Consider the following 14,155-nt stretch of genomic DNA (forward strand, 5'->3'; position numbering starts at 1 on the left):
TTTAATCGAATTGTAGTCCAACAATTAACTCTCCCTAGTTCCGGCCATTAACATATGAAAGGTGGACAATCCTACAAAAGCATCAACAAGGAACAAGTTGGGACGGAGGTTGCAACAAGGAATAACTTGTGGGGAGTTTGCTCAAGGAGAGGCAGGGCAGACACCCGGAAGAAAAAAATTACAAGTTTTTCTGTGCCTTTTTGCTAAGCTCCCCTTGAGATCTCATCTTAGAAGTAGAGGTGTCAATATTGATGTTGATTAAGTTTTGCAGGGAAGAAGAAAATGTTAATCACATCTTTAAAAGCTATAATTGTACTAGACAAGTTTGGTTGATGGTTAATCCATCTATTCAAGGTTTAGATGATCAAGAGAAACTGTTTAGGGATTGGTGGTTAGAAATTTTAGGGAACCAATGGAGTGAACAAGGGAATTTAAGAGAGAAATATGTTTTCTTGTTGTAGCATCTTTGGAAAAGAAGGTACCTAAGAGTATTTAAGGACATTTCAATCCCCCTATCTAAAGTTGTAGAAAAGTCTCTCTTCTCCTTTGTTGAATACCAAGAAAGTTTTTCTGACCCCAAATTAAATTCAGCATAGCTCTAACTATTGTAAGTTGGTTAGGTGGAACCCCCTTGAGATCGGAACAATTAAGATTAATTTTGATGCATCTTGTGATAATAGGGGCTTGTGCATCATTGTTACTCTAGCTAGAAACCACCTTGGTGAGGTATTGGATTACAAAGCCTGTAAATTAGGTCTTGCCTCCATTAATAAGGCTGAGGCCTGGGCTGCGTTGGAAGCCCATAACTTGACTATGAATTTTAGGGATTTCCCTCTAGTTATTTTAAGTGACTCCAAGCTCGTGATCTCCTACCTTAACTGTGTGACAATGGCCCTGTGGAACCTTAGGAGGACCTTTCTCGACTATTGGGAGATGAATGAGAAATGCAAGGGAGGTACCACCTACAGGCAAGTCTACCACAAAGCGAATCAAGCTGCTGATTGATTGACTCATAAAGCCCAAGAGGTCCAGACATCTAAACCAAAATTTGTTTCAATTAATATCTGTAAGCTTCCTTGGACTTTCATTTATTCTGGCTATTTGTGGGGACGTGTTACCCCTTGTTTTGTTTTGCCCCTTCTGGTTTTTATCAAAATAATAATAATAATAATAATAATAATAAGGAACAAGTTAGAAAGTTCCCATACACAATTTTAATTCTAATGGGAAAGGTTTCAACTCTTCCACCTTAGCTTTGATTCATAAAATGATAAAATTGAACCAAAATGAACCGTAAACAAAGCCTTGGAGATGACATATAGCTAGTACATCGATCAATTTGAAAACACAATACCTTTAAGTTGGATGTTCTCCATGAACATATATGGGTGTAAACGGATCATATTCGAATTCGATTAATTAATTATTTTAGATAATTAATAAATATTTTATTGATATAAAGTATATAAATATCTAAATTATTTATATAACTTAATTATATATAAATTATATAAAATATTTTATATATTATATATAAAAATTAAATAATCAGTGGAATTCGGATATTTATTAAGTCAAATCATGTCATATCCAAATTCAACTGATTAGATATTCGAAATATCCAAATTCGATATGATTATGTTAAATATCGAATTCAAAATCAGATTTTAAAATACCGTTGACACTCCTATGTATAAAGAAAAGGAAATGAAAAATTAAATGATACATTTGTATTAATACATGGCAAATATAACTCTAAGAGTTACATTTCAGAAAAGTTCCACAGAGGGGAATACATGCATTTGCTATTTACATCTTCCACCAACATTGGGATTGAAACCAGGTCAAAATTCTAGAAAGAGGGCATGCAATAGAGCTCGAATGAGGGTTATTCATACTTAATAGTGAAAGAAATCTAACCTATCTTCATTAACTTGATATGTGATGAGACTAAACACAATTCAGGTAAGTATATATGCCAACTAATTCTGACCCCGAAGCAGAAAAACCGAGAAAAAGGTCACCCAATTCCATCCTATTAGCCTCTAACCATCTATAACGTGGTAACCAAAATTATAGGTAGGCTCCCATGCTCCGATGGAGTCCAACATTTCATATGGATGAGTCGTATAGGTAAGCTCCTCACTGGTATAGTTCTGCACCATAGGAATGTCATAGCTGACTCAAAATGCTCTCTTTGTCAAGTCAAAATGAAGACATCACCTATATGCTAGGCTCAAAATTTTGATATGATAAGCTTGATTGGGTTCCAATATATCTGTTTACAGGATTTTATCCCATTCTTTTTTAATGCAAAATATTCTTTTTTTAGTTCTCCAAAAATCAAATTTTGAAAAAAAAAAACCAAAAAAATAATATTTTTGTGTGTATCTAAGTATCAATATGCCTCTCCCGATATACAGAAATGTATCGATACTTTTAACCATGCCTATATATTCTTTAATTGTCCAAAAACCAGAGATATATGGACCTATTTTCCAATAGCTAGACCTATCCCTCACAATTTTAAATCTTGGATTCATAGTTTACAAAATCAACTCCAAAAACACATTATCCTTGTTGTGTCATACTGTGGATCATTTGGAAATCTAGGAATATTTGAAAAGAAAGAAATATCCATCAAATCCATGTGGTCGGATATAAATAATATTACTGACATGTATATTTTGCTGCTAACCCACCTGTTCAAAGTGGAATCAGGTTTTGGAAATGCATTACATGGGTCCCTCCTAAACACAACCTTAAGCAAGCTGAATACAGAGAGGGAGCATCAAAGCAAAACTCAGGAATGGCGCGCTTAGCTGCTGGTATTTTCAGAGATTTTAGGGTCGATGGTGTGGAGGATACTTCAACAACATTGGCATTGCTTCAATTGAAATGACAAAACTATGGGCTATTCATGAGGGGCTATGTCAAGCAATTCAAAAAGAGTTCCTTCCTCTCATCATCGAATCAGACTCCTTATCCACTGTTACTACTATTCAACAAGGAAAATTCACCCAATTGGGAATGAAAATTCTCTTCAAGACCGCTATGCAGCTTATTAGCCAATGTCCAAATGTTACCTTCTCTCATTGCTACAAAGAAGCAAATAGATGTGTTGACAGTATAGCCAATATAGCTTTAAACTTACCTAAATAACCCCCTATAAATATTATAAAATCTTTTGGTAGAAGACATGACTGAGTCTCCTCAGTGGAGAAGTTGTAATTGTTTTGTTAGTTAGTGTTATATATCATCGTTTTGGATAAAAAAAAAAGAATACAATAATGGTTATTGAAGGGGCATGATATATATGCAAAACAAAAAACAAAAAAAAAAAAAAGAAAGAGAAACAAATTGATAACCAATCAACGATGTGATTAAAAAAATGTGGTAGATAGAGCAGGGGACAAAGCATGCGAGGTCCACTGATCTTGTCTTATATTTATACCTCAACTTGGTGTGAAAAGAGTACAAATACAAATATATAGAGTGTAAAACCTTATGTTTTGTATTATTTTGTATATATATATATATATTTGTATTTTTTATCTTTCTAAACCAAGCCTAATTAAAATTTAGTTATAAATGTATTAGGGGTGCAAGCTTGGTTGAGATCAAGCTGGGTTAGGGTTGACGTGGCTTCTCTACCTTTTGTCAAATGTTCCTATTTACTAAACATAAGGATTGGGGTCAATTAAGTATCAGCATTATGTGTATACAAGGACATAGTTATTATGTTCATGAAAAATTTTGCTTTTAAATTTTAAGTTGTTGACATACAACATATATACATATGACTCGAATCTGCAATGAGGAAATAATTGAAAGACTTGAGGATTATAATGACCTGTGATCACAAAGTGTGTCAAAGTCCATAGAGTTGTTTCCCTAGGGTGGAGTCTTTGATGGGAGAGAGAAAAAGAGAGCTCATAAGCCAGAGCATTGCTACTGATCTAGCCTACAAGGTTATCAAACATCATGTTCTACATCTTTTGCCTCTTTTTGATATAGTGTGTATAAACTATGTAAAAAGAGAACAGAAAAGGGGTTGCTCATGATAATATCCTACGAGGCGTGTAAATACAATCACGTAGTAGTATAGAGAGAAACCTTAATTCGTATTGTGTACTGTTGATACTTAAGTAATAGCCTTGTTCATTTTTTAGAAAGGCAAGTTCACTTGATCGATAGAAAAGTTGTTTACTCACCCTGCATGTAAGTAATTAATAGAGAAAGTGATTTTTCCTTATATCCCACATGAATTCAAATAAAACAAACATGGAAAAGCAGTCAATAGGAACCACTAAAACAACCAAACAACGCCTTCAAGAATTGGACCCACTAAAACAATTGGGTGTGACTTCAATTTTATTGGACAGTCAAGGAAAATTTCACATCAAAATAATAAAAACAAATTAAAAACTATGCACAAAGATGGTTGAACATTATTTAATTCATGATTTTTGACATGGTTGATGTCATTGGGTGCCCAGATCCCACTATCATCATGTGGGATGCAAGAGGGTGGATGTACTTAAGTCCCACATCGGTAAGATAAAAAAGAAGCAAGTGAGAGAGGGAGGTATTAGTAGAGAGAACGGATAAGAGAAATGCATACTTACCTGGACGGGGTCGATGGGTGATCAAGAAGGCCCATGGCCTAGGTTGGCGACCTTCATTGCACTAGGGAGGGGTCCCCGCCTAACATCTCCCCGAGTGGGAGAGTGTACGTCATAATTTGTTGTAGCGGGGGTACGCGTTCGCGCGGCCCCTACCCAATATTAAATTCAAGTTTTAATTCGACTAACCACTTGTTGAATGTGAATTAGTAGCGCTTCTGATTAAAACTGAAAACGGTTTCTATTTTTTAAGATAAATCTTCAATTTGTTACTAGTTTTAGCCTGTAGATACTAATCATGGGTAAGTTGTTTTATCTGGACCTTAAGAATTTGATTGAGGAAGAGCAGACTAGACTACCATCCATCAACCTTTCTCCAATTTGGTAAATGTAAATGCGATGTAGCTTTCATTGCTGAGTCCAAGCAAGGAGCAGTCGCCTGCGATTTCTGAAACTCAAAAGGGGGAGTTGGTTAAAGCCGTGGGTATTCGAAAGCTGCTTCTGAATTCTGAGCAGGTATCTCATGTTCTTTTTGAGTCTGATACTTCTGCAGTTGTTCGTGCTGTCAATAGTTGAAGAAACAGAGAGTTTTCTTCTCTGTGGGGAACATTCTTAATGATGTGGATCTGCTCTGGGATCAGTTCGATCCACTTTTCTTCAGTTCAGCATGTTAACAGAGCCCAGAATCAGGTCGCCCATTATTCTATTGCGCGGTAGGCGCTGATCTCCCCCTTGCTCTTTCAACCAGGACTCAATTTTTTCTTGCGTGGCTTTCTGCTCTTTTGAAGTTGGGCCCGCGACTTGGGTTTGGGTTGGGCCCTACTCAATTTGTAGCTGTAAGTCGAATTCTGTCCAAGCTTCAGCCATTAGCAGCGTATATGATTGTGGCCTTCTTCAGAGTTGGTTTAGCTCCTGATAGCGATAGACCGATAGTGGTAGTTAGTTTGTGACTTTGTATGTGTAGTGACTTAACCTGGTTTAATGGAAACACTTCTGTCTTTAGTGGATGTTGAACGCAACTAGTAATAAGTAGATTGAACCCTAAGTCCACGGTTGATAGAGTTGATTCGATTCTCTCCTCCCTAAATCCCATGTCGGACGTAAGAGGATAACTTCATTGGCCACAGATTTTATATAAGATTTTACTTCAGACTGCATTATTCTTCACGGAGCCGTGTGGTGAGCGCAGAGCGAACCATTCTTTCGCCTTTTACTAAAGAATACCGTGTGCTCGTCGCATTCAACTGCATACGCTTATTTTTGAAAGGCTTTCTCAGTGCTGAGAAGCCCTGAACAAATCTTTATTTTCAAACTACTTTTTCCTCGAATGCTTAATTCTCTTTTTTACGGTATCGTACTTGTAAGCATATATCTGGCTTTTTACTGTATTGTAATGGAGTCTTCCAATTGGGCAAAACGCTGGCGTATCATCTGGTTTTTTTGTTTGCTGCTATGTCTGAAGATGATATTCCAAGTTTGGAATATCTTGGAGTCTGATATTCCGACTTGTATCGCTCTCTTCAACTGGTTTTCGAATAGTCCAAACTCAAATCCAATTGTCCGTGTGGAGATCCAAGTCATTTCGATGATATACGTACGGTTTGAAGTGTCTAGCTTTCAGCAGGTGTCTTGGCACTTCGTCCCCCTCTCTAGCAATCGGCGGGCGCCAGCATTTCTTTGGCAAAGCAGGAATTATTACCTTAAAGCTAGCCACCTGGTTTTTTGAGTTTCCTTAATTCTGCTTTGATAAGCTCTGTGCTCTCTTGTCAGATTAAATATTTGCATGTAGCGGGGTTCTCCCCCATTGGTTCTTCAATGAAAATTCTTCCTTTGGGAGAACGATGAAATTAATTCAAGTTTACCCAAAAAAAAAAAAAAAAGATTTGAGAATTCAGAGAAAGCCTTGTTTGCTTTAAAACAGTTCAGAATTTTTCATTGCTTTTTGGTAGATGAAATAGTCTTTGTTTGCTCCCTCGTGTCTGTTGACTCAAATTCTGATTCAGATGTTTTCTGGTCAAGGCCAACCTGTGCTAGGCCAAGCTGATATGTTCTCCAATAGAAGAAAACTAAAGTGGCTGGGTGTCTTTTTATCTGGGGAGGGCAATCCGATGCTTAAATGGGAGAGGTTTATGAGTTCTTTTGAGAGTTGAGAGAGAAATGATTAGCGGGCTCTTCCTTGCAGGTCGCCTTGGATTCCTAAAATTTGGCCGACTCCTAGGATAGGTCGCTATAATCTTACAAGTTCTACTAGTTTGGCCTTGCCGAGATTGAGATCGGCCTAGGTGAGGTGCTCCAAGCTAACTTGCTGAATTGGTTTGCTTACTTAATGCTGAAGTGTCATCCAAAGGCCACATATGTCATTATATGATTGGGAGGACCAAATTACCCCTCATCACAAGCCATCTCATCTCCATATTTGTAGTAATTTGTTTCAAATGGTAATCTCACCTCAGCTTTCAAAGGAGCATTTGAAAATTGGGAGATGGACTGCTACCCTATATCACAGAAGGTTTTTTATTTTACTGAGTTTATTAAATTCAAGGAAAGACAAATACTTTTGATCGAGCCAATCCCCAAGTATCCAATTGGACAGTATTGCTTCTTGGATGAGCCACCTATTGAGTTGTTTCCTTTTCTTCAGCATTTTCAATCCAAGAGTCATCTGCAGTCTTGCATATAAATTCTGGTTTGAGTATCTAATGCATTTGACAGACTGAAGAAAAGCAGCATCAGTCAAGATCACAAATGGGATTGTGATTGATTTTAACAACGAGACTGCTACCTCTTCGGATTGTGACAAGCGCCAAAGTCTCAAATTGTGAAAGTTCAGAAAGATATGAACTGTAATGTTAAGAACATCGCATGGTTGCTGTTTTAATTTGTCCACTCTTGTGCAGCTTGTGTTCAAGTAATTTGGTAATAGTGAGTACTAGGGGTGCTCATGGTTGGGTTAACCGAATCGTGGGCTCTTTTTTGAAATCAAATGGCATGGATAGCACTGGGTTTTGAAAATCTCGTGAACTGAAGCCTAATTGAAACTATTCGGTTAACCAGTCCATCGATTGGGTTTTTGATCGATTTGGTTTGTTGGTTTTTTATATTTATAATATATATAAATAAATATAAAAATATATGATATAAATAGATAATTGTAAATATAATGTATTTATATATAATGCAAATAAATTAAACCATTGGTTTTTCTTTTAGATTAACTGAGACCAAACCAAAACCAAACTGATCAGTTCAATTAATCAGATTTTTCGGTTCGGTTTTTTTTTTTTAGGTTGTTCATTTTTTGTTGAGTACGTAATACATTTACTTGTCGATCCTAAGTCTTCTTTTTATGTCATTTGATAGTAATATGTTGTTTTCATGATTATCTACATTAAATATATAGATAATTAAAAGATCTGATTGACTCATTTATTTTCATAAAATTTTCACTTCTCGTTCTTTGTTGGGCTCTTTTAAATATTGTTTTTTCTGTAATCGAGTTCCAAAATTTATCACGGATCAGATAGTCTTAATTTTTTGTTGTGTTATTTTACAGGAATTTTGTTGCATTTTCTTTACTAAATGGGTGCTCTGATTTGGATAGCTTCCTTTTGGATTTTCATAACTCACGTTTGTGTAAACTTGAGACAGATTTAATTACTTAATTACTCTAATAATCCAATGGGGACACAAACACATTAAGGACGTTACAGTACTATAAAATGTCTTGTCCGTCTGTACAAGGCAGCTGAGGTAATGCCACTCGACTGTTTATTCTAATTCTTAGTAACAATATGTGCTATATAAATAAGAGAATTTTGAACTAAAGATGATGATGAAGAGTTGGGTACATTGAGGAAACCCAAATTGTATGAGCAGCATGGCCAAATTGGAAATCATCTTGTATTCCAACCAGAGGGCAATGCCTAGTGATAGGAAATCTTTACCTTCCCAACATTCCTCTGGCTGATCCAATTGTTTTTACAGGTAGATGGTGCTGTGATAGTGAGAACATAGAATTCAGTCTTGGATGACTGCTAAAAGCTCCACACCCACCTACAGATGTTATGGCAAAAAGCAACTTAACCCATTGAAAGGAAAGAACATAACTGGAGAAGATCTTTCTGGAACAGAACCCAGGATACAAAGATCTGCCAAGAATTCTCTATAGGGAATCACCAGATAAAAAGCACTGTTTTTCTTTTGATGTGGGGAAAAGCCTTGTGGGATGGAACTCAAAGTAGGTCCTACTAGATGAATGATCTAGTTGGGCCATTAACAGTTGCAATGCTAGTAGTGTGGACTATGGAACTCAAAATTTGGATATGGCTTCCTTTGATGCAAGAAGTGGAAATTGGTTCTAGTCTCACATCGGTAATGTAGAGGAACATTGGAAGAATAATTGAGTTATAAAATGCAAGCGAAGAGACTGGAAAAAGCATACCTTTCTCGGCCTTTTGGCTAAGATCAAGTGTAGTATCTGTTCTTATCAGTTTGATATCTGATACGTGGGCCATCGGCCCACATGATATTAAATTAATTTTTCTTGGGGAAGGCCCATCACAGTAGCTTGCTACTCGGGCTCCCATGCGTCGCCCTTGCATTGCACTACTTCACGGGCCTGGCGCTCCCCTACCAAACCTATTTTAATGTTTTTCCGTTTTAAATTTAGTTATATCAAGTCCTTGGGTTCTTTATTTATTCTGCATTAGTACAAATTCATAAATTTTGATTATTTTTGTTTCGGTTTATGTATACTCACAAAAATGAGAAAACTCGACGTATTGGGCCTGAGCCCATCCCAGGAGCCGAAAATCTAAGTCCAGCACCAGCAGACATAAAATTTTGGGTTGGGCCCATCTAAATTGCACCTCCCATGTGGAGTCTTTCAACCAAAGTTGAGCTCAACGCAAGTGCCTGTCAATCAAGGGTTTGACTATGATGCTGGAAAAACATACGACTGACTGGTATCATAAAAGTGGTGATCAATCAGGTGGTTTTCATAAAATTTTACAGGGTTTTGATTGGTCAATGCTCTTCCAGTGTCATACCTTTCCGGTGGTTCAACTCCCGGAAAATGCATTTGCCTCAGTCCAACGGTTAGAAATTGCAGCTTCATGACTTGGTGGTGCTATAACCATCGGAGACGAGTTCATGAAAACACCTTCCCATTCAGTTGGATGTTTTCCTTCATTAGCCCATGCATTATCTCACCATGGATACTTGGCATACAACCAAAAAGAATAGAGCAAACAAATGCACAGCAACAACAAAAATCAGAGTAAAACATACAAGAACTTTGCAGCAAGGAAAATATACATCAGCCATTGACAATTTCTTAAATGGGTTATGCAATGGATCCAATGAGAGTTAGCGAAAGAAATCAATCTACCTTCATTATCATGATTTGTGATGAGACCTAACACAAAACTGGTTATAATATATACCACTGCAAACTTGTAAAATCTTTGAGGAAAACAGGATTCCCACTGGACCATATGGAAATGGCATTATACAGTTACTATACATACCACCATGGAGGTTTCCTCTGAATTAATCATACATCAAATGAAATCATTGCATTTGACAGTAAGTTTTAAAAACTAGACTTATTTTCATCCTAATTACTGCTTCAAGGCCATTCTGCTCCCAAAAAACTATATATTCTGAGATACATTGTAGTTCTCTAGGGGGAAATATAAATGCATCTCTTCTTTTCATTTGGATGGTATAGTAGAATTTATAGGGTAGTGATAAGATTTAGTTCAAGAATCAAGATGAAGCTCATTCCTCAGTGCCCCTATAAATCCAAGTCCCTATGCAGAGGATCACCTACTTTAGAAATACTGGAGAACTAAAGAGCCCACTAAGCTATTCATAGTAATCTTTGCCAGCTACTCTGCCTCTGGATCACCTTGAATAGGGGAATTGAGTACAAACTTCATTGATAACACCAGAACAGAACCTCAGCCATCCTCTTCAGAAGGGAAAGAAGAACTCAGATGTATGCCTTTCTTCTTAAGTGCTCCCATATAAACAAATGTTCCCTGAGCTCACCTGACCTCAAAATCTACATGGTCAAGGTGAATGGCAGAACTATGGCTATAATTCTTTCTTTACATGCAAATAAAGTCCACAGTAAGGCCATTGTCGAATGTTGGTTCCAGGTATCTGGGGTCTTGGCAGAGTTGGACTGGATATGGCACTAACCTTTTGGCACTTTTTTTGAACAAGTGACTGCTCTCAGAATCGAACCAGCACCTGAATGGCTTTAAATCATGGATAGAAGTAGAACCCAATTGACAAAGTCTTAGACCTCTGAATGGCCTAAACCTTAAAAGTGAGAAGATCAATGGCGGTTTAAGGAAAAAAATAAAGAGAGAAAAATAAGGACAATTGTAATCCATCTCTATCCATCAGAATCAATTAGCTACGCAAACGGCTTTTTAGTTATTCATATGTACTTTGTGTTTTATAATCTATAAAATACATTAAACTATCTAAACCAACTATATATAGTCGTACGTAATGGTTGAAGCATTTTATCTTCCTTAAATCATTAATATGGTATCAGAGCAACATCACTCTATACTTATCTTTCCCACTCTGGTAACACCTCTACCACATATGTGCCCATTACCATCATATATCCACCCAAAAATAAGGACAATTGTCAGTCGTTTCCGTAATGACTGCAATTAGGCATACTTGTCTCCAGATTCCCTAAATTATCTAGTTGTTAAAATAGAATTTCAGCAAATAATTGTAGCCAGTGTCTACTGGCAATAATGCATTTTTTTCTAAACAACCAGTGAATAGTATTCGTTTATCTGTGCTGCCACTTCCTAACAGACCAAGGCTATTTGTTCAACAGGATACTTGCATTTAGTAGAATTTGAAGTGCTTACAATAGATCTGATGGCAGTATCAGTTCTCAACGAAGATGAGTTTTAAGATAATTAATGGGAGCTTTGGAAAACAAGTTCTTTGGCTGTGATTATAAGTTTTGCATAGAAATTTTAAAGAAAGGGACTCTGATGCATGAACCTTACTAATTCCGCAATTCAAAGTCTCAAATGATTTATGAGCCTTTAAAATCCAGTCTAAAAATAGTCAATTTAACCTTAGAAACAACAGTCTTAATTCTTAATCTCACTCTGATTTGCTAGTTTCATGTTTAGACTAACAGCATTTGAATCTACTGTACTGCCCGGGACTCTTACGAGGAATGAGGATCAGTTGAAAGACCTAACGAATTATATGCAACTTTCAACAAGAGATTTTATATTAAAGGAATCATGGGATTATTCCAAATTCCCAGAAGCCGATGTTGTCAATGGAGTTCACTGCAGATACAGAAGATAAGCAAAGTAAAAAGGTTTGAAAAACCCCCACTTTAGACGGGAAGCTGAACCTGGACAGAATTGACGGAGTCAGGGCAAAAAAGGTGATCGTCCGATTGGGATTGACCCCTAGGACATTAGTGGATCATCGGAGTACCGACTCGTTATCCTTCCACCTTCCACCGATGGGAGCGGGAGGTTGTCGCTGCTCTGTGAAGCCAGCCTGACGCGGTGCCCTCCGCTCTAAGAACCAAGAAACCCAACTCCCTACGCTCAAGCCCCATCGATCCTTTGTATTTGCTCGATGTGGGACTTTTGGCAAAGTTGTGTGGGAAAAGAGACCAGCTCTTATCAAGACTACATCCAACTAATGTGCCGTGATCCAACCATTAAATTACGTGCCAAAATTCAACAATTAAGATTCAACCTCATCCAGCTGCTCAAATGATATCTCATGTTTGATAAAAAAAATTCATAATATTAGTATTGCGTATTGTGTACTGAATCTGCGAGCTTGGATATTGGCATATTGCACATGCCTCAGAGAGTGAATCCAACTTTTCCTTTTTTGACTTAATGAGAAGCCATAATCGCAGTCATTACGGAAACCACATCTCCGTCCCACAACGCCCCACGGCACATTCCCGCCATGTATTTGAAACATCTCCCGATGGTACCAGAACTGATGATGCCATTTTCGGGAGATGCTCTCGATACAAGGCGGGAATGTACTGTAGGGCGTTGTGGGGTGAAGATGTGAGTTCGTCATTACGACCTCAATCACGTCCTCTAGTAATGACAAAGTGATGCTCGGCCACATGGTCATTGCCTTAATGGTTCTAGCCTTAATAACACCCAACGTGCAGAGATAGCAGAGCCATTACCGAAAGTCCGTTACGCCGCCTTCAGGAGAGACCTTGCCTATAAGTACGGATAGCCGACCACAGGAAACCTCTCTTACGCACTCTTGTTTTTCCACTTGCTCCTACCTTCCTATCACCTCGACCCCTCGGCTGACTTAATTGTCAGAATCTTCGCCGCCAGGACCACATTTTAGGCCCTTGTACATCTTTTTGTGTCGACAGATAAAATCCTTGGCCAAAGCACCTTAGAAATTCCAAGAGACTGTTCTCTCCATTAACTTCAGTGATATCAATTGATGTAGTCTATAGGAAACAACTAAAGTAAAATTTCCACTTCCAATTACTATGACTGATCATCAAGACAATTCCTAGACGGTCCTACACCCCAAAATTGACATTATGTAAGAGCATTTCTAATAGTTGATGCAACGAGTGGTCTTCCTTGTTGATCAGGTGCGAAGTTTCCAACAGCCAATGGGAGTCTGAAAGCTTAAAGAAAATTTGAGAGATGCCACACAAAGCTTGGAGAGAAACCTGACTTCAAGAGAACGAGAGGTGACGAGGTCCTGACAATGTGATTAGTGTGGGCGTGAAATACCCGGTTTGCTGAAAGGTAGGTAGCGCCAATATTATCACCCCAAAGAACGGGGGTGGAGGAGACAGGAACTTAGCGTTCCTGGACTAGAGACTCGAGCCAAATGTGCTCAGAAGTGGCTATAGCAACAGCTCTGTATTCCGCTTCGGTGCTTGATCTAGAAACGGTGGGTTGCTTATGAGATGACCAGGATATCAAATTGTTGCCTAGAAAAATGCAATAACCTTCTTGAGATTTGTGGTCATCGGGACAGTCAGCCCAGCCCACATCAGATAAGGCACGGAGACTTAAAGAAGAGGAAGGCGTGAGACATAGCCTGTAGTCAATTGTGTTTTTGATAATACCGGAGAATTCTTTTGACAATGGCTAAGAGGATATCAGAATTGGAATCCATTAAGAGAATGTCACCAACGTAGACTAGAAGGAAAATGAGGTCTTGTTGTTGGTGAAGAATAAACAAAGAAGAATCTGATTTGGATATTGTGAAGCCATAGTCAACTAAGCATGAACTTAGCTTAGAGTACCAACCCTGTGGGGTTTGTTTGGGCCTATACAGAGATTACGGAAGGCGACATACAAAGTGACCATGACGAGGATCACTGAATTCAGGGAACTACGACATATAAACATTTTCATCAAGAGTCCCATGAAAAAATACATTTTGCACATCAAGCTGAAGGATGAGCCGTTTTTTTGAAATAGCTAGAGAAACAAGTACACAAATGATGATGG

At 37.8% G+C, this 14,155-nt stretch overlaps 3 non-coding genes across 3 annotated transcripts; all 3 read left to right on the forward strand.

Annotated features, from left to right (window-relative positions):
* Nucleotides 1-4,620: 4,620 nt before the first annotated feature.
* LOC148869906 (U1 spliceosomal RNA) lies at nucleotides 4,621-4,780 on the forward strand. The gene has a single exon (XR_016108465.1). It is a non-coding gene; the product is annotated as a U1 spliceosomal RNA (small nuclear RNA).
* A 1,015-nt stretch (nucleotides 4,781-5,795) lies between these two features.
* LOC148869907 (U5 spliceosomal RNA) lies at nucleotides 5,796-5,912 on the forward strand. The gene has a single exon (XR_016108524.1). It is a non-coding gene; the product is annotated as a U5 spliceosomal RNA (small nuclear RNA).
* Nucleotides 5,913-9,062: 3,150 nt separating this feature from the next.
* LOC148869908 (U2 spliceosomal RNA) lies at nucleotides 9,063-9,257 on the forward strand. Its single transcript, XR_016108535.1, has one exon. It is a non-coding gene; the product is annotated as a U2 spliceosomal RNA (small nuclear RNA).
* Nucleotides 9,258-14,155: the final 4,898 nt, after the last annotated feature.

Source organism: Nelumbo lutea, chromosome 2 (assembly GCF_056320005.1).
Source record: "Nelumbo lutea isolate HS-2025 chromosome 2, American lotus-T2T, whole genome shotgun sequence".
Taxonomy (NCBI): Eukaryota; Viridiplantae; Streptophyta; class Magnoliopsida; order Proteales; family Nelumbonaceae; genus Nelumbo; species Nelumbo lutea.